The sequence below is a fragment of the Scyliorhinus torazame genome, chromosome 31 (genome assembly GCF_047496885.1).
Source record: "Scyliorhinus torazame isolate Kashiwa2021f chromosome 31, sScyTor2.1, whole genome shotgun sequence".
In the NCBI taxonomy this organism is placed as follows: domain Eukaryota; kingdom Metazoa; phylum Chordata; class Chondrichthyes; order Carcharhiniformes; family Scyliorhinidae; genus Scyliorhinus; species Scyliorhinus torazame.
The window spans coordinates 10,098,522-10,119,932 of NC_092737.1; the positions used below are offsets into that span (position 1 = coordinate 10,098,522).

At 51.2% G+C, this 21,411-nt stretch overlaps 1 protein-coding gene across 1 annotated transcript in view; it reads right to left on the reverse strand.

Moving 5' to 3' along the window:
- Window positions 1-21,110, reverse strand: part of LOC140404665 (P2Y purinoceptor 3-like) — a 44,399-nt gene extending 23,289 nt beyond the window's left edge. Inside the window, exon 1 of the mRNA XM_072493304.1 lies at window positions 21,009-21,110. The gene's annotated coding sequence lies outside the window, so the exon portion shown is untranslated. The remainder of the gene's footprint in view (window positions 1-21,008) is intronic.
- Window positions 21,111-21,411: the final 301 nt, after the last annotated feature.

Here is a 21,411-nt window from a genome sequence, read left to right on the forward strand (position 1 = left end):
TCAACTGGATCCCCAGCCTCAACAGTTTTTTTGGGGGGAGTGAGTTTAAAATTTTTTTAAATTTAATTTACGGGATGTGGGCGTCTCTGGCCGGGCCCGGCATTTATTACCCATTCCTAATTGCCCCTTGAGAGGGCGGTGGGTGAGCTGCCTTCTTGAGCCGCTGCAGTCCCTGTGGTGTAGGTACACCCACTCTGCTGTCAGGGAGGGAGTTCCAGAGTTTTGACAATGAAGGAATGGCGAATTAGTTCCAAGTCAGGATGGTGTGTGGCTTGGAGGGGAACCTCCAGCTGGTGGGGTTCCCAGGTATCTGCTGCTCTTGTCCTTCTAGATGGTAGAGGTCGTGGGTTTGGAAGGTGCTGTCTAAGGAGCCTTGGTGAGTCTTGTAGACGGTCCACACGGCTGCCACTGTGCATCGGTGGTGGAGGGAGTGAATGTTTGTGGAAGGGGAGCAATCAAGCAGGGCTGCTTTTTCCTGGATGGTGTCGAGCTTCTCGAGTGTTGTTGGAGCTGCGCTCATCCAGGCAAGTGGAGAGTATTCCATCACACTCCTGACTTGTGCCTTGTAGATGATGGACAGGCTTTGGGGGGGTCAGGAGGAAATACTTCTCTCCCTCAATCCTCTAATCATTTTTAAAAACATCAGTTCGAACACCCCTTAATCGATTTTCACAGGAAAGCAATCCTAGTTCTGCCTCTCAATTTTGAAGCTCAGTCAGAATTTGGGGAGGAGAGATGGGGCCTAGCAACAAAGGCTCAATCCATCTATTACCAGTCTGAATGTGACTCTGCCTCCACCTGATAAAAATATTACCCCTTTCCCTTGACTGATTGGACAAGACTTCCACCAGCACTGGATATCTCAGTCAATGTTAGTGTAACTGTTTGATGACCCTGACAAGTGGTAATAATAGATCATAAGCTATTGGTCTTTTTATGTTGTTCTCTCTCTTGCTCCTGTTTTTTTCTATCTCTGTCTCTCACACTCATTCTACCTATCATATAATCTCTCGCTTGCTCTATCTTTCTCTCACACTCATCTAACTATCAATTCTTCTGTCTGCTTTTCCTTGTGTTTGTCTCTCTCCATCTTGGCTTACTGCCCTGCATCGATACAGAAGCCTCACTTACTCTAAGGTAAACTAAAAGTGGGATTAGTCTCACACAGACAGACAGACATGCATATACACACACACCTACACACAGACACACATGCACACACTTACACATGCACAAACATGCACACACGCAAACTCACACACACATATACACATGCAAACACACAGACACACATGCACACGCACGCAGACACACACATACATGCAGACACACACATACATGCAGACACACACGCAAACACACAGGCATACACACACGCAGACATACATGCAGACATGCGCGTGCAGTTACGTGCACACACATACACACGCAAGTACACACGCGCAGACACATAGACACATGCACACAGACGCATGCAGACAAACATGCAAACACTCACGCACACACGCAGACACACTCACACAAACACATGCACAGTGTTCTTTAATTTCCATAATAAGTTGAAATTCATGGCAATCTCACAATGTGGCCTTTCTCCCTCGTTCCCACCTATTTTGCCAAAATACCAATTTGGATTCTCCCCCTCGCATCCAAAACCTGGGTTCAAACGCAGCGACAACTGAAAAATCCTCAGAGAGATGAAAACCAAGTGACCAGATTTTCCAGGAATTCTGGGATTCCTGCACGCTAATTGTTTCAAACGCCTCGCTTATTCTATTTGAGTTGCCCAATGTCACTAAACTGAGAAATTCCTGGACATTGAAGAAAAGGTGTGTGCTTTTCCAAGATATTCTAAAATTTTCTCTGATTGCCAACGCCAAAATCGTTTTCGGCGATCGGGCGGAGAATCCACCTTTACGATGGAATCGGGGAGCGGCGCCGTTTTTCCGATGCTCGAGGAGCACGCCGCACGCCATTGGGGCGGCCTCAGGACGTGACCTAAGGCCCTGCCCCGATGCTCCGCCCCCGATGGGTCGACTGATGCACAACCAATGACTCGTGAGACAAGGTGAGTCATACTAATCGGCTTTAATCAGCTAGGACTGTACCCAGCAGCTTCAATACAGAAAGTGAAGGCTGCTGGGACGGCTTTGGTTCTTATACCCCGCCTCTTAGGGCGGAGCTATGTGCGTTAGCCAATGGTAGACTCCTAGGTCTAGCCAATGGGCATCCCCCTCTCAGGCACTGCAATACCTGGTATTACCACACTGACTTCCCGACAGTGTGGGACGCGTGTCCTCACACCTTCCGGGACCCTCGCGTGGCGGCTGCGGACTGGACCCAGCGCCGCCACAGTCGGGGAGCTTCGGCGGGGGCTGGGGGCACTGGTGGGCGGTGGTCTGGGGGTGGCGAGGGGGGTTACAGGGGGGCATCTGACAAGCCGGGTCCGTGCACATGCGGGTCGGCCAGTCTGCGGCCGTATCCACAGGTAAAGCCGGGGGCTGCTAGCCCCCCATCGGGCTAAGTATCGGTGTGGGGGCGGCGCCGACTTTCTGGTCGTAAGACCAGATGGTTCCTGTGGACATAGCCGCAGAATCGGAGAATCCAGCCCAGTGGGTTCGAAGGGCGCAGTGACTTCGTACTTATGTTCACTCGTCTTCTAATCCAGAGGCCTGGGCTAAAGTTCAAGAGTTCAAATCCCACCACCATTCAGAAAATCTGAATTCAACTCTTAAAATAACCTGGAGATCTGAAACAGGTACCCGTAACACCACGAAGCTTGTCGGAAAAATCCACTTTACATGCAAAGAAACCTGATTTCTTGCAGGGCCCATAATCCCAGTCCCACCCTAATAACCGCCCTCTGAGGAGGCCTGACACAGCCCACCACGGACAGGCGAAGGGTGCTTTCCTTGCCGACGATTCCCACATCCTGAGAATGAATTGGGAAGGGCTGTCCAACATACAGGCAAGAATCCTCTCTCCTGGTCAGAGTTCACTCGGGCCTTGGGGCCTGTTGGAGCAGGCCTCACTCACTGTTCGTTTTCTCACCTGTCAATGAATTACAGTTCCTCAGTGCAAGAATTAAAAGAAAAACATTGTCTATGGGGTATGGACCTCAGTGGCAAGGCCAACATTTATTACCCATCCTTGAGAACGTTGTACAGCGAATGGCTTAGCGTCATTTTAGGGTCAACTGCTGTGAGTCGGGAATCATAAGTAGGCCCGACCAAGTAAAGATGGCAGATTTCCTTCCCCTGAAGGACATTCGTGAGCTGCTTTTATGACAATGCGTTTGTTTCTCGGTGTTCCAGTCCAGATTTATTTAATAATTAATTTTTCCAGGACAAAACAGCCCATTTGACCGGCCCCATCCACCACCTTCAACGTTCACCATCTCCACCACCAACCCACAGTGGCAGCCGTGTGTACCGTCTACAAGATGCACTGCAGTAACTCGCCAAGGCCCCTTAGACAACACCATCCAAACCCACCACCTCTACCATCTAGAAGGACGAGAGCAGCAGATGCCTGGGAACCCCACCACCTGGAGGTCCCCCTCCGAGTCACTCACCATCCCGACTGGAAAATATATCGGCATTTCCTTCACTGTGGCTGGGTCAACATCCTGGAACTCCCTCCCTAACAGCACAGTGGGTGTACCTAAACCTCGGGGACTGCAGCGGCTCAAGAGGGTGGCTCACTCACCACCTTCTCAAGGGGCAATTAGGGATGGGTAACAAATACTGGTCAAGCCAGCGACAGCCACATCCCAGTAAAAGAACCTGGGTGTACAGGTGCAGAGGGATCTGGGTGTACAGGTGCAGAGAGACCTGGGTGTACAGGTGCAGAGGGATCAGGGTGTACAGGTGCAGTGGGATCAGGGTGTACAGGTGCAGAGGGACCTGGGTGTACAGGTGCAGTGGGACCTGGCCGTACAGGTGCAGAGGGACCTGGGTGTACAGGTGCAGGGGGACCTGGGTGTACAGGTGCAGAGGGACCTGGCCGTACAGGTGCAGAGGGACCTGGGTGTACGGTGCAGAGGGATCTGGGTGTACAGGAGCAGAGGGACCTGGCCGTACAGGTGCAGAGGGACCTGGGTGTACAGGTGCAGTGGGACCTGGGTGTACAGGTGCAGAGGGACCTGGGTGTACAGGTGCAGAGGGACCTGGGTGTACAGGTGCAGAGGGACCTGGCCGTACAGGTGCAGAGGGACCTGGCCGTACAGGTGCTGAGGGACCTGGGTGTACAGGTGCAGAGGGATCTGGGTGTACAGGTGCAGAGGGATCTGGGTGTACAGGAGCAGAGGGACCTGGCCGTACAGGTGCAGAGGGACCTGGGTGTACAGGTGCAGTGGGACCTGGCCGTACAGGTGCAGAGGGACCTGGGTGTACAGGTGCAGAGGGATCTGGGTGTACAGGTGCAGAGGGACCTGGGTGTACAGGTGCAGAGGGACCAGGCCGTACAGGTGCAGAGGGACCTGGGTGTACAGGTGCAGAGGGACCTGGGTGTACAGGTGCAGAGGGATCTGGGTGTACAGGTGCAGAGGGACCTGGGTGTACAGGTGCAGAGGGACCTGGCCGTACAGGTGCAGAGGGACCTGGCCGTACAGGTGCAGAGGGACCTGGGTGTACAGGTGCAGAGGGATCTGGGTGTACAGGTGCAGAGAGACCTGGCCGTACAGGTGCAGAGAGACCTGGGTGTACAGGTGCAGAGGGACCTGGGTGTACAGGTGCAGAGGGATCTGGGTGTACAGATGCAGAGGGATCTGGGTGTACAGGTGCAGAGGGATCTGGGTGTACAGATTCAGAGGGACAAGGGTGTCCAGGTGCAGAGATCATTGAAGGGGGCAGGTCAGGTGGAGAGCAGTGAATAAAGCAGAGAGTATCCTGGGATTTATTAATAGGGGCAGAGAGTACAAGAGCAAGGAGGTTACACTGAACTTACACCAGACACTAGTTAGCCCTCAGCTGGAATATTGTGTACAGTTCTGGGCCACACTATCGGAAGGATGTGAACACATTGGAGAGAGCGCAGGAGAGGTTCACAAGAACGGTTCCGGGGGTGAGAAACTTCAGTGATGAGGATCGATTGGGAGAGGTCGGGACTGTTCCCCTCGGAGAGAAGACGGAGGAGATTTGATAGAGATGTTCAAAATCACGAGGGGGCTGGACAGAGTAGATCGGGAGAAACTGTTTCCTCCTCGTAACAGGATCGAGAACGAGAGGGGCACAGGTTTTACAGTGATTTACAAAAGAAGCAAACGCGATTTGAGAAAAGCCTCCCTCCCCCCGCCCCCCGCCCCCCAGCGAGTGAATGGGGTCTGGGATGCGCGGCCTGTGGAGTGTGGGGGAGGCCGGTTCACTCGAGGCGTTCGAGAGGGGATGCGATGATTATTTGAATAGAAACAAGGTGCAGGGAGTTTTTAAAAATAAATTTAGACTACCCAATTATTTTTTTCTCCAATTAAGGGGCAATTTTAGCGTGGCCAATCCACGTACCCTGCACATCTTTGGGTTGTGGGAGTGAGACCCACGCAGACACGGGGAGAATGTGCAAACTCCGCACGGACAGTGACCCAGGGCCGGGATCGAACCCGGGTCCTCAGCCCCGCAATCCCAGTGCTAACCCGGGGTTGGTTCAGCACAATGGGCTAAACAGTTGGCTTGTAATGCAGAACAAGGCCAGCAGCGCGGGTTCAATTCCCGTACCGGCCTTCCCGAACAGGCGGCGGAATATGGCGACTAGGGGCTTTTCCCAGTAACGTCATTAAAGCCGACTTGTGACAATAAGCGATCATTATTATTAACCGCTACGCCACATGCCGCCCTAGGTGCAAGGTGTTACGGGGAAAAGGCAGGGGAGTGGCACTGAGTCACGATGCTCGTTTGGAGAGACAGTACAGAGACGATAGGCCGAATAGCCTCCTCCTGCTCCATAACGACTCTGTGATTCCATGACAACCACTATACTACAGTGTGGAGAAATGGTAGCGTTGTGGTAATGTCACTAGTAATCCAGAGGCCTTGGCTAATGCCCTAATAACACTGGTTCAAATCCCACCTCAGCTGGCGAGATTGAACTTCAATAAATTTAGAAAATAGGCTGAATTTCAAACTCTGGGATTGAAAACCAGCCTCAGCGATGGTGACCATTACAACCATCATCGATTGTGGTGAAAACCCGCCTGGTTCACTAATGTCCCCTTTAGGGAGGGGAAATCTGCCCCCTTACCCCGGCCTGGCCTACACGTGAGTCCAGACCCCGCAGTTAACTAGAATTGGGCAGCAAATGGCGGCCTTGCCAGTGATGTCCGCGGCCCAGGCAAGGTTAAAGGTTTTAAATGGTTCAATACCCTTATGGGTAGCACGGTAGCACAAGTGGATAGCACTGTGGCTTCACAGCGCCAGGGTCCCAGGTTTGATTCCCTGCTGGGTCGCTGTCTGCGCGGAGTCTGCACGTTCTCCCCGTGTGTGAGTGGGTTTCCTCCGGGTGCTCCGGTTTCCTCCCACAAGTCCAAAGATGTGCAGGTTAGGTGGATTGGCCGTGATAAATTGCCCTTAGTGACCAAAATAGGTTAGGAGGGGTTATTGGGTTACAGGGATAGGGCTTAAGTGGGTCGGTGCAGACTCGATGGTCCGAATGGCCTCCTTCTGCACTGTATGTTCTATGTTTGGGTGAGGATGAGTTGGGGGGGGGGGGGGGGGGGGTGAGAAGAAGTCACATGATGGAGCCTTCACCAATCGGCTCACCTCCTGCTGTACCATGGCGTGACGATTTGCCGATCAGAGTTCATTTTTGTTTTCAAAACATCACAAGTGCAGGAGCTTGTAGTTCCGGGCATTCACGGAGTACTGCCAGTCCTTCCCCGACCCGCTGGTTAAATGGCTAACGGGACATCATGGTTTTCGCTGGTTAACCAATAACCTCAGAAATCTCCACAAAGGGACAAGGGTCCAGATCACAGCAACCGTTTCGCCGCCTGGCTCCCCACAATTGCAAAGTGTGCAAATCTCACACAAAACGCTCTGATTCTTGATCGCGAGCTAGCATACAGCCAAATTGCAGAAGAGATTTGCAGATGGTGCTTCTGACATTCTGACGGCGCAACATCGAGGGCCGAAGGGCCTTGTCTGCGCTGTAATGTTCTACTCCAATCTTCTAAACTATTTCTCCCATCTAACCCCTTTCTCTCATTCTCCATTTCAACTTTTCTAGTTAATTTCTGTGTGTATGTGTGTGTGCACACGTGTGTGTGTGTGTGTGTGTGCATGTATGTGTGTGTGGATGTGTATGTTTGTATTTATGTTTGTACGTGTGTGCATGTGTGTGTGTATAGAGTGCGTGCATGTGTCTATGTGTGCATATGCTGGTTTGCGCACGTGTGTGCATATAGCTTTATGTGTATGAGTGCATGTCTATATGTGTTTACATGTAAGTGTACATGTGTGTGTGTGTCTGTGTGCACATCTGTGCATACAGTGCATGTGTGTATGCATGTGTATGCTTGTGCATGTGTGTGCATGCATGTGTGTGGTGTGTGTATGCACGTACATGTGTATGCATGTGTCTGTGTGTGCACCTGTGTGTGCGTTTATGTGTGTGTGTATTTATGTGTGCATGTGTGTTTGTGGATGGCGCATATACATCAGTGTGCATGCATGATGGGCGGCACAGTAGCACAGTGGTTAGCACTGTTGTTTCACAGCACCAAGGACCCGGGATTGATTCCTGGCTTGAGTCACTGTCTGTGCGGAGTCTGCATATTCTCCCCGTGTCTGCGTGGGTTTCCTCCGGGCGCTCCGGTTTCCTCTCACAAGTCCCGAAAGACGTGCTGCTCGGTGAATTGGACATTCTGAATTCTCCCTCTGTGTACCCGAACAGGCGCCGGAATGTGGCGACTAGGGGCTTTTCACAGTAACTTCATTGCAGTGTTAATGTTAGCCTACTTGTGACAATGAAGATTATTATTATTATGTATGTGCAGTGTGTGCATGCGTGTGTATGCACATGTGTGGGTCTATGCATGTGTACATGTGTGCACATGCGCATACATGTGTGGTGCATGTGTGTGCACATGTGTTTAAGTGTGCATATGTTACCGAGTGTGCATGTGTGTGTTTATGTATATGTGTGCGTGCATATGTATGTGTGTGCTTATGGGTATACGTATGTCTGTGTCTGTATAAGTGTATGTCCGCATGCTTCACTGTGTGCGTGTATATCTGTATGCGTGTGTATCTGTGTATGTGTGCATGTGTATGTCTGTGTGTGTGTCTGAGTGTCAGTCTGTGTGTGTATGCGTCTATGTGTGTGTGTCTGTCTGTTTGTGTGTGTCTGCGTCTATGTGTGTGTGTCTGTCTGGTGTGTGTCTAACTGTGTGTCTGTGTTGGTGTGTGTGCCCGTATGTTGTTACGGGCCAGGGTTTAGAGAACCCCAAAGTGTATCATGGAGTTCACTTGACCCACAACTTTTACTAGATTGTGGTATGGGGAGCACACGGCCCACTCTACAGGTGTGGGACAGCAGAAATGGAAAAGTATTTTTTAAAGCAAAACAATGTTTATTCTATGAATTCAAGTTAACCTTTTTGAAACATACAGTGAACATCTTAGCAACTATCAATTCAAATACAACCCCCAAAGAATACAACACTCAGTAATCCTTAATAACTTCCCAAACAACATCCAGAAGACAGAAGAAACGCCTTTCAACAGAAGCACATTAGGTTTACATTCACTACTGAGCACATTTATAATTCTGAATTCACCAAATGATCAAGAGATAGTCTTTTGATGGCAGAGAGAACAGCAGTACACCTGCTCTGTCTGGCTTCAGCTCCAACACTGAAAACGAAACTAAAACACACCCTGCAGCAAACAGCCTAAAATGAAAATAAAAAGCTGGCAGACAGCCCAGCTCCACCCACTCTCTGACATCACTGCAGTAATAAACACCCATTTCTTAAAGGTACTCTCACTACAGATACTTATATACACACCCATTTATAAACATCCATTTTTTAAAGGTACTCTCACATGACACCTCCCCCAAGGAAAAAAATAAACCATCAACTTCAAGATGGTTTCATTTTTCACCTTTTCACTATCTTTTAAGAAATGCACACAGTAAATATACTTTTTCATTTCAAAAAACAACACACGCAAACAGGTATAATAATATAGTCCATTTTATTTCTCGTTTTTCTTCCTCCAACTGAAATCGTTCTTGATTGACAGTCTCTTTGAACAAGAAGGTCTCTGCACGATCCATCCATTTCTCTACGCCTCAGCATTTCTCTTTAAAGTCAGATACTTTAGTTCAATCTGATCACAGAGTCCCTTGTAATTCCCCAACGCAGGGGCATTGGTTATCACAGCTTTCAGGCAGTCAAATGCCTGTTCAAAGTCCGCTGTCCACTGGAATTTGTTACGCTTCTTCAGCAAGTCATCGGTGGAGCAATCACAAACCTTTTGCACAAATGTTAGATCACATCCACTCATGCCAAGAACTCGCGTTATTTCCCGTCGTGTCGAGGGTATTGAAACCTCCTCAATAACTTTTGTTTTCACATCCCGTGCGACCATTCGACCCTGTCCAATTGTATGGCCAAGCAAAGTGAATTGGGCCTTTCCAAATTCACTTTTGGCTAGGTTTATCACCAAACCCGCCTCCTGAAGTCGATCGAATAACTCCATCAGATGTTTTAAATGTTCTGCCCATGTCTGGCTGAAAATTGCCACATCGTCGATGTATACCGCACAATTGGGTAATCCTGAAACAACTTTGTTAGTTAACCGTTGAAACTTTGAATTGGTATATACCATCTGGAGTCACAAAAGCTGAAATCTCCTTCGCCCTTTCGGATAAAGGCACTTGCCAGTAACCTTTAAGTAAATCCAATTTGGAAATAAAAGCTAATTGTCCCACTTTCTCAATGCAATCCTCCAAACGTGGGATAGGATAAGAGTCCATTCTTGTAACTGCATTAACCTTTCTATAGTCCACACACAACCGTTGGGTACCGTCTGGTTTAGGTACCATCACTATGGGTGAGGTCCATTGGCTGCAACCCACTTCAATTATGCCATTTGTAAGCATACTCTCAATCTCTTTGTTAACCTGTGTCAATTTTAAAGGGTTTAGTCTGTATGGATGTTGTTTGATTGCGATTTCTTGGCATGAGTGGATTTGATCGAACATTTGTGAAAAATGTTTGTAGTGTGGTTGCCCCACTGATAGACTTGCTGAAGAAATGTCAAAAATGTCAGTGGACAGCGGACTTTCAACAGGCATTTGACTGCCTGAAAGCTGTGATAACCAATGCTCCTGTGGTATTACAAGGGACTCTGTGATCAGATTGGACTAAAGTATCTGACTTTAAAGAGAAATGCCGAGACGTAGAGAAATGGACGGATCGTGCAGAGACCTTCTTGTTCAAAGAGACTGTCAATCATGAGGGATTCCAGTTGGAGGGAGAAGAAAGAAAATGGACTATATTATTACACCTGTTTGCTTGTGTTGTTTTAAACCAAAAGTATATTTACTGTGTGCATTTCTTAAAGGATAGTGAAAAGGTGAAAAATGAAACCATCTTGAAGTTTTTATTTTTTATTTTTATTTTTTTTATTCTCCTCCTTTTTCACATTTTCTCCCACATTTACACCCATCAACAATAAACAACAGTCAGCAAGATATGTCAATCCCCATAACAATAACAACGGTCCCATCCGCCCACCAACCCCCAAACATCAGCCCACATGTTTACATAAACAAATGACAAAAAGGAATCAGGGATTACCCAGAGTCACCCTTAATCCCTTCCAGTGGTGCCTTATCCTCTTCCAGAATAGCTCCGTACACCGCTGACACTGCCCCCTTCTCCAGTCCCCTTGTCGTCAACACCTCCTCCAGCAATGTGGAGGCCGGTTCCTCTGGGAAGCTCTGTGCCTCCTTCCTGGCAAAATCCCGAACCTGCATGTACCTAAACACTTCTCCCTGCTCCAGCCCATACTTCGCTCCCAGCTCCCTCAATCCTGCAAACCGACCCCGAAGAAACAAATCTTTTAGCGTCTTAATCCCCTTCTCTTCCTATTTCCGAAAACTTCCATCCCACCTCCCTGGCTCAAATCTGTGGTTCCCCCGAATCGGCATTTCCCTTGACCCTACCCCCAACCCGAAGTGTTGGCGAAACTGCCTCCAGATTGTCAATGAAGCTATTATTACCAGACACCGAGTATTTCCCCGGAGCTATCGGGATCGGCGCTGTTGCAAGTGCCTTCAGCCCCGACCCCTGCACAAACTCTCCTCCATTCTGACCCACTGAGAATCCACCCCTCAGACCCAGCTCCGCACCTTCTCCACATTCGCCGCCCAGTAGTAGTACAACAAGTTCGGGAGACCCAAACCCCCTGCCTGCCTTCCCCTCTGTAGCAGCACCTTTCTCACTCTGGCCACTTTCCCTCCCCATATGAATGAGGTAATCCTTCCCTCAATCTCCCTGACAAAATCGGTAGGCATTGAAAAATAAACAGGAATTGCGGCAACACATTCATTTTAACCGCCTGTACCCGACCCGCCAGTGACAGAGGAAGGCCGTCCCACCTTGCCAGATCGGCTTTCACTCTCCCCACCAAACTAGTGATGTTGTACCTGCGAAGCCTCCCCCACTCCCGGGCAACCTGCACCCCCAGATACCTAAAATGAGTCCCTGCCCTACGGAATGGCAGCCCCCCACCCCTGCCCCCCACCCCCGGCCGAGACAACACAAAGTACTCACTCTTGTCCAGCTTCAACTTGTACCCCGAGAAAGACCCAAATACCCGCAGTAGCTCCAATATTCCTCCTATCGACGCACTCAGCTCCGACACATACAGCAGCAAGTCGTCGGCGTATAAGGACACCCTATGCTCTATCCCCCCCGCACTATTCCTTTCCATGCTCCCGAACATCTCAATGCGATGGCCAACGGCTCAATCGCAAGTGCAAACAGCAGGGGGGACATCCCTGTCTCGTCCCACGGTGGAGAGAAAAGTATCTCGAACTGATATTATTTGTGCGGACACTCGCCTTCGTTTCCTTGTATAATGGCTTTACCCAGTTCACAAACCTTGGTCCAATCCCAAACCGCTCCAGCACTGCCATCAGGTGCCCCCATTCTACCCGGTCAAATGCCTTCTCGGCGTCCAATGCCACAACTACCTCTGTTTCCTTTCTTTCCGCCGGTGCCATAACAACGTTCAAAACCCTCCTAATGTTCGAAAACAGCCGCCTCCATTTCACGAACCCCGTCTGATCCTCCCCTATCACCTTTGGGAGGTACTCCTCCAGCCTACCCGCCAGTACCTTCGCCAACACATTTACGTCCACATTCAGAAGTGATATGGGCCGATACGACCCACACTCCGTCGGATCCTTATCTTTTTTTAGTAACAGGGAAATCGATGCCTGCCCCAAGGTTTGCGGCACCACCCCCTTCCCTATCGCCTCCTCAAACATCCCCACCATCAGGGGTGCCAACCTATCCTTGAATTTTTTATAATATTCCACCGGAAACCCATCCAGCCCTGCCACCTTCCCAGACTGCATCCTCCCAATCGCATCCTTTATCTCCTGCTCCACTATTGCTCCTTCTAATGTAGCCCTGTCCCCCTCCCCTAGCCTCGGGTACTCCAACCCATCGAGAAATTCCTGCATCTCACGGTCTCCTCCGAGTGGCTCTGACTTGTACAACCTCTCATAAAACTCCTCAAAAACCTTGTTAATCAGCACTGGGGCCACCACCAACTTCCCTGCCCTATTCCTCACCTGAAGAATTTCCCTTGCCGCTGCCTCCCTCCGGAGCTGACCTGCTAACATACTTATCTCCATGTTCATAAACTGCACCCAATGTGGAGCGTGATCTGACACTGCAATTGCAGAGCATTCCGACCCCTTGACTCCAGCCAGCAAAGCCTTGAAACCATCTTGAAGTTGATGGGTTTTTTTTTCTTGGGGGGGAGATGTCAAGATAATATCCAAGGATTCTATGGGAAGCAAGAGATGAAATTGCAGAGCCGTTGGCAATGATCTTTTCGTCCTCACTGTCAACAGGGGTGGTACCAGGGGATTGGAGAGTGGCGAATGTCGTGCCCCTGTTCAAAAAAGGGACTAGGGATAACCCTGGGAATTACAGGCCAGTTAGTCTTACATCGGTGGTAGGCAAAGTAATGGAAAGGGTACTGAAGGATAGGATTTCTGAGCATCTGGAAAGACACTGCTTGATTCGGGATAGTCAGCACGGATTTGTGAGGGGTAGGTCTTGCCTTACAAATCTTATTGAATTCTTTGAGGAGGTGACCAAGCATGTGGATGAAGGTAAAGCAGTGGATGTAGTGTACATGTATTTTAGTAAGGCATTTGATAAAGTTCCCCATGGTAGGCTTATGCAGAAAGTAAGGAGGCATGGGACAGTGGGAAATTTGGCCAGTTGGATAACGTACTGGCTAACCGATAGAAGTCAGAGAGTGGTGGTGGATGGCAAATATTCAGCCTGGATCCCAGTTACCAGTGGCGTACCGCAGGGATCAGTTCTGGGTCCTCTGCTGTTTGTGATTTTCATTAATGACTTGGATGAGGGAGTTGAAGGGTGGGCCAGTAAATTTGCAGACGATACAAAGATTGGTGGAGTTGTGGATAGTAAGGAGGGCTGTTGTCGGCTGCAAAGAGACATAGATAGGATGCAGAGCTGGGCTGAGAAGTGGCAGATGGAGTTTAACCCTGAAAAGTGTGAGGTTGTCCATTTTGGAAGGACAAATATGAATGCGGAATACAGGGTTAACGGTAGAGTTCTTGGCAATGTGGAGGAGCAGCGAGATCTTGGGGTCTATGTTCATACATCTTTGAAAGTTGCCACTCAAGTGGATAGAGCTGTGAAGAAGGCCTATGGTGTGCTCGCGTTCATTAACAGAGGGATTGAATTTAAGAGCCGTGAGGTGATGATGCAGCTGTACAAAACTTTGGTAAGGCCACATTTGGAGTACTGTGTACAGTTCTGGTCGCCTCATTTTAGGAAGGATGTGGAAGCTTTGGAAAAGGTGCAAAGAAGATTTACCAGGATGTTGCCTGGAATGGAGAGGAGGTCTTACGAGGAAAGGTTGAGGGTGCTCGGCCTTTTCTCATTAGAGCGGAGAAGGATGAGGGGCGACTTGATAGAGGTTTATAAGATGATCAGGGGAATAGAGAGAGTAGACAGTCAGAGACTTTTTCCCCGGGTGGAACAAACCATTACAAGGGGACATAAATTTAAGGTGAAAGGTGGAAGATATAGGAGGGATATCAGAGGTAGGTTCTTTACCCAGAGAGTAGTGGGGGCATGGAATGCACTGCCTGTGGAAGTAGTTGAGTCGGAAACATTAGGGACCTTCAAGCAGCTATTGGATAGGTACATGGATTACGGTAAAATGATATAGTGTAGATTTATTTGTTCTCAAGGGCAGCACGGTAGCATTGTGGATAGCACAATTGCTTCACAGCTCCAGGGTCCCAGGTTCGATTCCGGCTTGGGTCACTGTCTGTGCGGAGTCTGCACGTCCTCCCCGTGTCTGCGTGGGTTTCCTCCGGGTGCTCCGGTTTCCTCCCACAGTCCAAAGATGTGCGGGTTAGGTGAATTGGCCAATGATAAATTGCCCTTAATGTCCAAATTGCCCTTGGTGTTGGGTGGAGGTGTTGAGTTTAGGTAGGATGCTCTTTCCAAGAGCCGGTGCAGACTCAAAGGGCTGAATGGCCTCCTTCTGCACTGTAAATTCAATGATAATCTATGATTAATCTAGGACAAAGTTTCGGCACAACATCGTGGGCTGAAGGGCCTGTTCTGTGCTGTATTTTCTATGTTCTATGTCATGTGAGAGTACCTTTAAGAAATGGGTGTTTATAAATGGGTGTGTATATAAATATCTGTAGTGAGAGTACCTTTAAGAAATGGGTGTTTACTACTGCAGTGATGTCAGAGACTGGGTAGAGCTGAGCTGTCTGTCAGCTTTTTACTTTCGTTTTAAGCTCTTTGCTGCAGGGTGTATTTTAGTTTCGTTTTCAGAGCTGGATAGCTGCAGTCACAGCCAGAAGGTGTATGAGTCTCTCGTTCTGTAAGCTAAAGACTGTAAATCGATCATATGGTGATTTAAAACTAATAACTGCTCTCAGTAGTGACTTTAACCTGATGTGCTTCTGTTTAAAGGTTTTTTTTAATTAAATTAAAATTGCTTATTGTCACAAGTAGGCTTCAATGAGGTTACTGTAAAAAGCCCCTAGTCGCCACATTCCGGCACCTGCTCGGGGAGGCTGGTACGGTAATTGAACCGTGCTGCTGGCCTGCCATATGGATGTTAAGTCTTATGGATGTTAAAAGGACAGCTTAATGATTACTTAGTGTTGTATTCTTTGGGGGTTGTATTTGAATTGATGGTTTCTAAGATGTTCACTGTATGTTTTAAAAAGGTTAACTTGAGTTCATAGAATAAACATTATTTTGCTTTAAAAAATACTTTTCCATTTCTGCCGTGGGAGGGTCAGTACTGAGGGAGTGCTGCCCTGTCAGAGGGTCAGTACTGAGGAAGTGCTGCACTGTCAGAGGGTCAGCACTGAGGGAGTGCCGCACTGTCAGGGGGTCAGTACTGAGGGAGTGCTGCACTGTCAGAGGGTCAGTATTGAGGACGTGCCGCACTGTCAGAGGATCAGTACTGAGGAAGTGCTGCACTGTCAGAGGGTCAGCACTGAGGGAGTGCCGCACTGTCAGAGGGTCAGTACTGAGGGGAGTGCCGCACTGTCAGAGGGTCAGTATTGAGGGCGTGCCGCACTGTCAGAGGGTCAGTGCTGAGGGAGTGCTGCACTGTCAGAGGGTCAGTACTGAGGAAGTGCTGCACTGTCAGAGGGTCAGTACTGAGGGAGTGCCGCACTGTCAGAGGGTCAGTATTGAGGGCGTGCTGCACTGTCAGAGGATCAGTACTGAGGGAGTGCCGCACTGTCAGAGGGTCAGTACTGAGGGAGTGCCGCACTGTCAGACGGTCAGTACTGAGGGGAGTGCCGCACTGTCAGAGGGTCAGTACTTAGGGAGTGCTGCACTGTCAGAGGGTCAGTACTGAGGGAGTGCCGCACTGTCAGAGGGTCAGTACTGAGGGAGTGCCGCACTGTCAGAGGGTCAGTACTGAGGGAGTGCCGCACTGTCAGAGGATCAATACTGAGGGAGTGCCGCACTGTCAGAGGGTCAGTACTTAGGGAGTGAAGCACTGTCAGAGGGTCAGTACTGAGGGAGTGCCGCACTGTCAGAGGGTCAGTACTGAGGGAGTGCCGCACTGTCAGAGGGTCAGTACTGAGGGAGTGCCGCACTGTCAGAGGGACAGTACTGAGGGAGCGCTGCACTGTCAGAGGGTCAGTACTGAGGGAGTGCTGCACTGCCAGAGGGTCAGTACTGAGGGAGTGCCGCACTGTCAGAGGGTCAATACTGAGGGAGTGACGCACTGTCAGAGGGTCAGTACTGAGGGAGTGCCGCACTGTCAGAGGGTCAGTACTGAGGGAGTGCCGCACTGTCAGAGGGGCAGTACTGAGGGAGTGATGCACTGTCACAGGGTCAGTACTGAGGGAGCGCCGCACTGTTAGAGGGTCAGTACTGAGGGAGTGACGCACTGTCAGAGGGTCAGTCCTTAGGGAGTGCCGCACTGTCAGAGGATCAATACTGAGGGAGTGCCGCACTGTTAGAGGGTCAGTACTGAGGGAGTGATGCACTGTCACAGGGTCAGTCCTTAGGGAGTGCCGCACTGTCAGAGGATCAATACTGAGGGAGTGCCGCACTGTCAGAGGGGCAGTACTGAGGGAGTGATGCACTGTCACAGGGTCAGTACTGAGGGAGCGCCGCACTGTCAGAGGGTCAATACTGAGGGAGTGCCGCACTGTCAGAGGGTCAGTCCTTAGGGAGTGCCGCACTGTCAGAGGATCAATACTGAGGGAGTGCCGCACTGTCAGAGGGTCAGTACTGAGGGAGTGCCGCACTGTCAGAGGGTCAGTACTGAGGGAGTGCCGCACTGTCAGAGGGTCAGTACTGAGAGAGTGCTGCACTGTCTTTCAGGCGAGTTGTTAAATTGAGGCCTCTGTCTGCAGTGTGAGGTTAATGTTACGATCAGATGACCACCATCTGAAGCAGATTTTTCCTGTACCCTCTCTTGTGCTGAGCATCTCTGCCTCAACCGATGGCGATTTGCGGGATCCTACTGTGCACATTGCCCGGTTGCCTGAACCCTGTCTTCCAGCACAGAAAGAGGCCATTCGGCCCATCATGTGTGTGTCGTCCATCAAGCCCCTCTCTACTCTTATCGCGTTTCCCAGCACTTGGGCCGGGATTCTCCCCTACCCGGCGGGGCGGGGGGTTCTGGCGTGAGGGAGTGGCGGGAACCACTCCGGCGTCGGGCCGCCCCAAAGGTGCGGAGAATTCCACACCTTTAGGGGCCAAGCCCTCACCTTGAGGGGCTAGGCCCGCGTCGGAGTGGTTTCCGCTCCGCCGGGTGGCGGGAAAGGCCTTTGGCGCCGCGCCAGCCGACGGCGAAAGGTCTTCGCCGGACGACGCATGCGCGGGAGCGTCAGCGGCCGCTCACGGCATCCCCGCGCCTGCGCAGGGGAGGGGGTCTCTCCCGCCTCCGCCAGTGAAGACCATGGCGAAGGCAGAAGAAAAATTCACAGGCCCGCCCGCGGATCGGTGAGCCCCGATCGCGGGCCAGGCCACCGTGGGGGCACCCCCCGGAGCCAGATAGCCCCACGCCCCCCCCCCCCCCCAAGGACCCCGGAGCCCGCCCGCGCCGTCTGCTCCCGCCGGTACGGAAGGCGGTTCAATCCACGCCGGCTGCCGGGGGTTGACAGCGGTGGGACTTCGGCCCATCGCGGGCCGGAGATTCGCCGGGGGGGGAGCCCGCCGACCGGCGCGATTCCCGCCCCCCGCCGATTCTCTGGTAGCGGAGAATTCGGGACACGGCGGGGGCGAGATTCACCCAGCCCACGGCGATTCTCCGACCCGACGGGGGGTCGGAGAATCGCGCCCCTGGTCCGTAGCCTTGTTTGCTGCGGAGTTTCAATCGCTCATCTAAATGCTTCTCAAATATTGTGAGGGTTCCCGCCTCTCCCACACTTTCAGGCAGAGAGTTCCAGGCTCCCAGCATCCTCTGGAGGAAAAGGTTTTCCTCAAATCCCCGCCCCCTGGTTCATGACCCCTCCACTGAGGGGAACGGTTCTTCCTATGCATCCTATCTCTGTCCCTCATCATTCACCTCGATCAGGGCCCCCATCAGAGAGAGAGGGGAAGATAGAGGCAGGGAGATAAAGGGAGACAGAGACAGAGAGGGGAACAACACATAGGGAAGTAGAGAGAGACAGATAGAGACACAGAAATAGAGAGAGGGATACAGAGAGAGATGGGGAGATAGAGGCAGGAAGAGAGACAGAGAGGATGAGATCGAGAGACAGATAGAGACATAGTTAGAGAGAGAGAGAGGGACAGAGCGAGAGGGGGGGGGAGATAGGGACAGAGAGGGGGAGCTAGAGAGAGACAGAGAATGAGACTGACAGACAGAGATAGAGACTAGATTTCATAGAATTTACAGTGCAGAAGGAGGCCATTCGGCCCATTGAGTCTGCACCGGCTCTTGGAAGGAGCACCCCACCCAAGGTCTACATCTCCACCATATCCCCATAACCCAGCAACCCCACCCAACACCAAGAGCAATTTTGGACACTATGGGCAATTTATCGCGGCCAATCCACCTAACCTGCACATCTTTGGACTGTGGGAGGAAACCGGAGCACCCGGAGGAAACCCACGCACACACGGGGAGGATGTGCAGACTCCGCACAGACAGTGACCCAAGCCGGAATCGAACCTGGGACCCTAGAGCTGTGAAGCAATTGTGCTATCCACAATGCTACCGTGCTGCCCAGACTAGAAAGCGACAGAGAGAGACAGAAAGAGAGAGAGGGACAGAGAGAGAGAGACCGAGATAGCAAGAGAGAGAGACAGAGAAAGAGAAAGAGAGAGAGACAGAGAGAGAGAGAGAGAAAGACAGAGAAAGAGAAAGAGAGAGAGACAGAGAGAGAGAGAGAGAGAAAGACAGAGACAGAGAAAGAGAGAGAGACAGAGAAAGAGAGAGAGAGATTCACAGCAGCTAAATGGAAGGCAGTAAACCGGCAATGACCTACATTTAAATAGCGCCATTAACACAGTACCCTGTCCCCAAGATGCTTGTTTGGAGCGATTGTCAGATAACCCTGACTGTGAGCTACATGAGGAGAGCTTTCGGGACAGGCAGCTGGAAGCTTGATCAAAGGTCGATTTTTAAAAACAGCTTAAAAGGAGGAGGGGGAGAGAGAGAGAGAGAGGTGGAGAGAGAGAGAGAGAAGTGGAGAGAGAGAAAGAGAGGTAGAGAGAGAGAGAGGTGGAGAGAGAGAGAGCGGTTGAGAGAGAGAGAGAGAGAGGTGGAGAGAGAGAGAGAGAGAGGAGGAGAGAGAGAGAGAGGGAGAGAGAGAGAGAGGTAGAGAGGTGAAGAGAGAGAGAGAGAGGTGGAGAGAGAGAGAGAGAGGTGGAGCGAGAGAGAGAGAAGTGGAGAGAGAGAGAGGTGGAGAGGTGGAGAGAGAGAGAGAGGTGGAGAGAGAGAGAGAGGGAGGTGGAGAGAGAGAGAGAGGTGGAGAGAGAGAGAGAGAAGTGGAGAGAGAGAGAGGTGGAGAGGTGGAGAGAGAGAGAGAGAGAGAGGTGGAGAGAGAGCGAGAGGGAGGTGGAGAGGGTTTACAGAGGAAGTTACAAAGCTCAGGGCCCCCAGGCAGCTGGAGGCGCACCGATGGAAATTATAGAATCATCGAATCTACAGTGCAGAAGGAGGCCATTCGGCCCATCAAGGTGCTCAAGAGGCTGGAATCGGAGGCGTGCGGCAAACGTGGAGGATTGAGGGAGAGGAGGAGGTTACAGAGTGAGGGAACTGGCAAAGGCCCAGCAAAGGATCGAAAAGCAAGGACAAGAAGGTTAAAATTGCAACGTCACTCGAAGCCAACGTGAGTCAGCAGGACTGAGTGTGTGAAGGGCGAACACCTTCGAGTGAGTTCAGACACGGGCATCCGAGAGTCCGCTCATTCCTCCCCACCAGTGTCCTGAGGCCAATATTTCTCCTCAACTTAAAATCACTTCAAAATGGACAGGTTATACGGTTATTATCACATTGTTGTTTGTGGGAGCTTGCTGCGCACAAATTGGCTCCCCTGTTCTTACAGAATGTACTTCAATGTCCCTAAACTCTCCCGCGTACGCCCCGAGGGTGCGAAAGGCATTATATAAATGCCAGTTATTTCTTTCTTGGCCTGCAGTTGGGATTTTGGGGGCGTTTGTGCACATGTTCCGGGACTGTTGGCTAACAGTCGGCCATTGCAGTGTGCGTGTGATAGATTAGGAGGGGAAGGGATAGACAGACCTCTGCCGAGACGCAAGATCGTCGCATCTCCGCTGCGCTTGTCTCGTCAACTTTTCTTAAAAATGACTCACCTCACACCACCGCCGACCCCCCCACTAGGGAACTCACTGACAGTGATGGGGGCCTGTACTTGCATCTGCCCGCAGTGCTGGCCAGGGCTCACCCACATTGTCCTTACCAGCGAGCGGGAGCGTGCCAGGGTCAGGGTGGTGTGTGTGTGTGTGGGGGGGGGGGGGTGAGCAGTTCTCAAGCAGAAAGCCCGTTGCAACACCCGCCCGTTCAACCGTGAAGCCATTCCTTTTTTTAAATGAATAAAATGAAAATCGCTTATTGTCACAAGTGTGCTTCAATGAAGTTACTGTGAAAAGCCCCTAGTCGCCACATTCCGGCGCCTGTTCGGGGGCCTTGGTCTGCAGTCAAAGCCAGCGATTTAGCCCAGTGTGCTAAACCAGCCCCTGGTTCATGGGTACCAACCGTACCCATAAAGGACACAGTTACCCCGCCCAAGAGGACACAGTTACAGCCCAGCGTACTCACGGGTTTGGCAACACGGGCCGTCTTCCAGGCAGAATTCCAGCGTTTCCCCACCCTGCCCCTCCCCGATTCTCACTGTCCCGTTCCTGTCCGGGGACGGGGACGAGGGAGGGGGGGGGGAGGGGAGGGGGGGGGGCACGCCGTCCAGTCTTAAACGCCTGTTAGGTTTCTCCGTTGGGGACGAGGGAGCGGCCCGTTGCGTTCGCTGCTGGACCAGGTAAAACTGTGTCAGCTTCTGATGCAGCTAGCAACCCCCCCCCGCCCCGGTTAATAAGTCACTCACTCATGTCACCAGGCAACCGCCGGCTGGAGGCCTGAGCTCCCAGCCGGTAACACTGTCCCATCTTTCATCTTTCCGCCCCCTCAGACACCTTAGCTCCCCCCTCTCCCCCTCGCTCCAATCTCC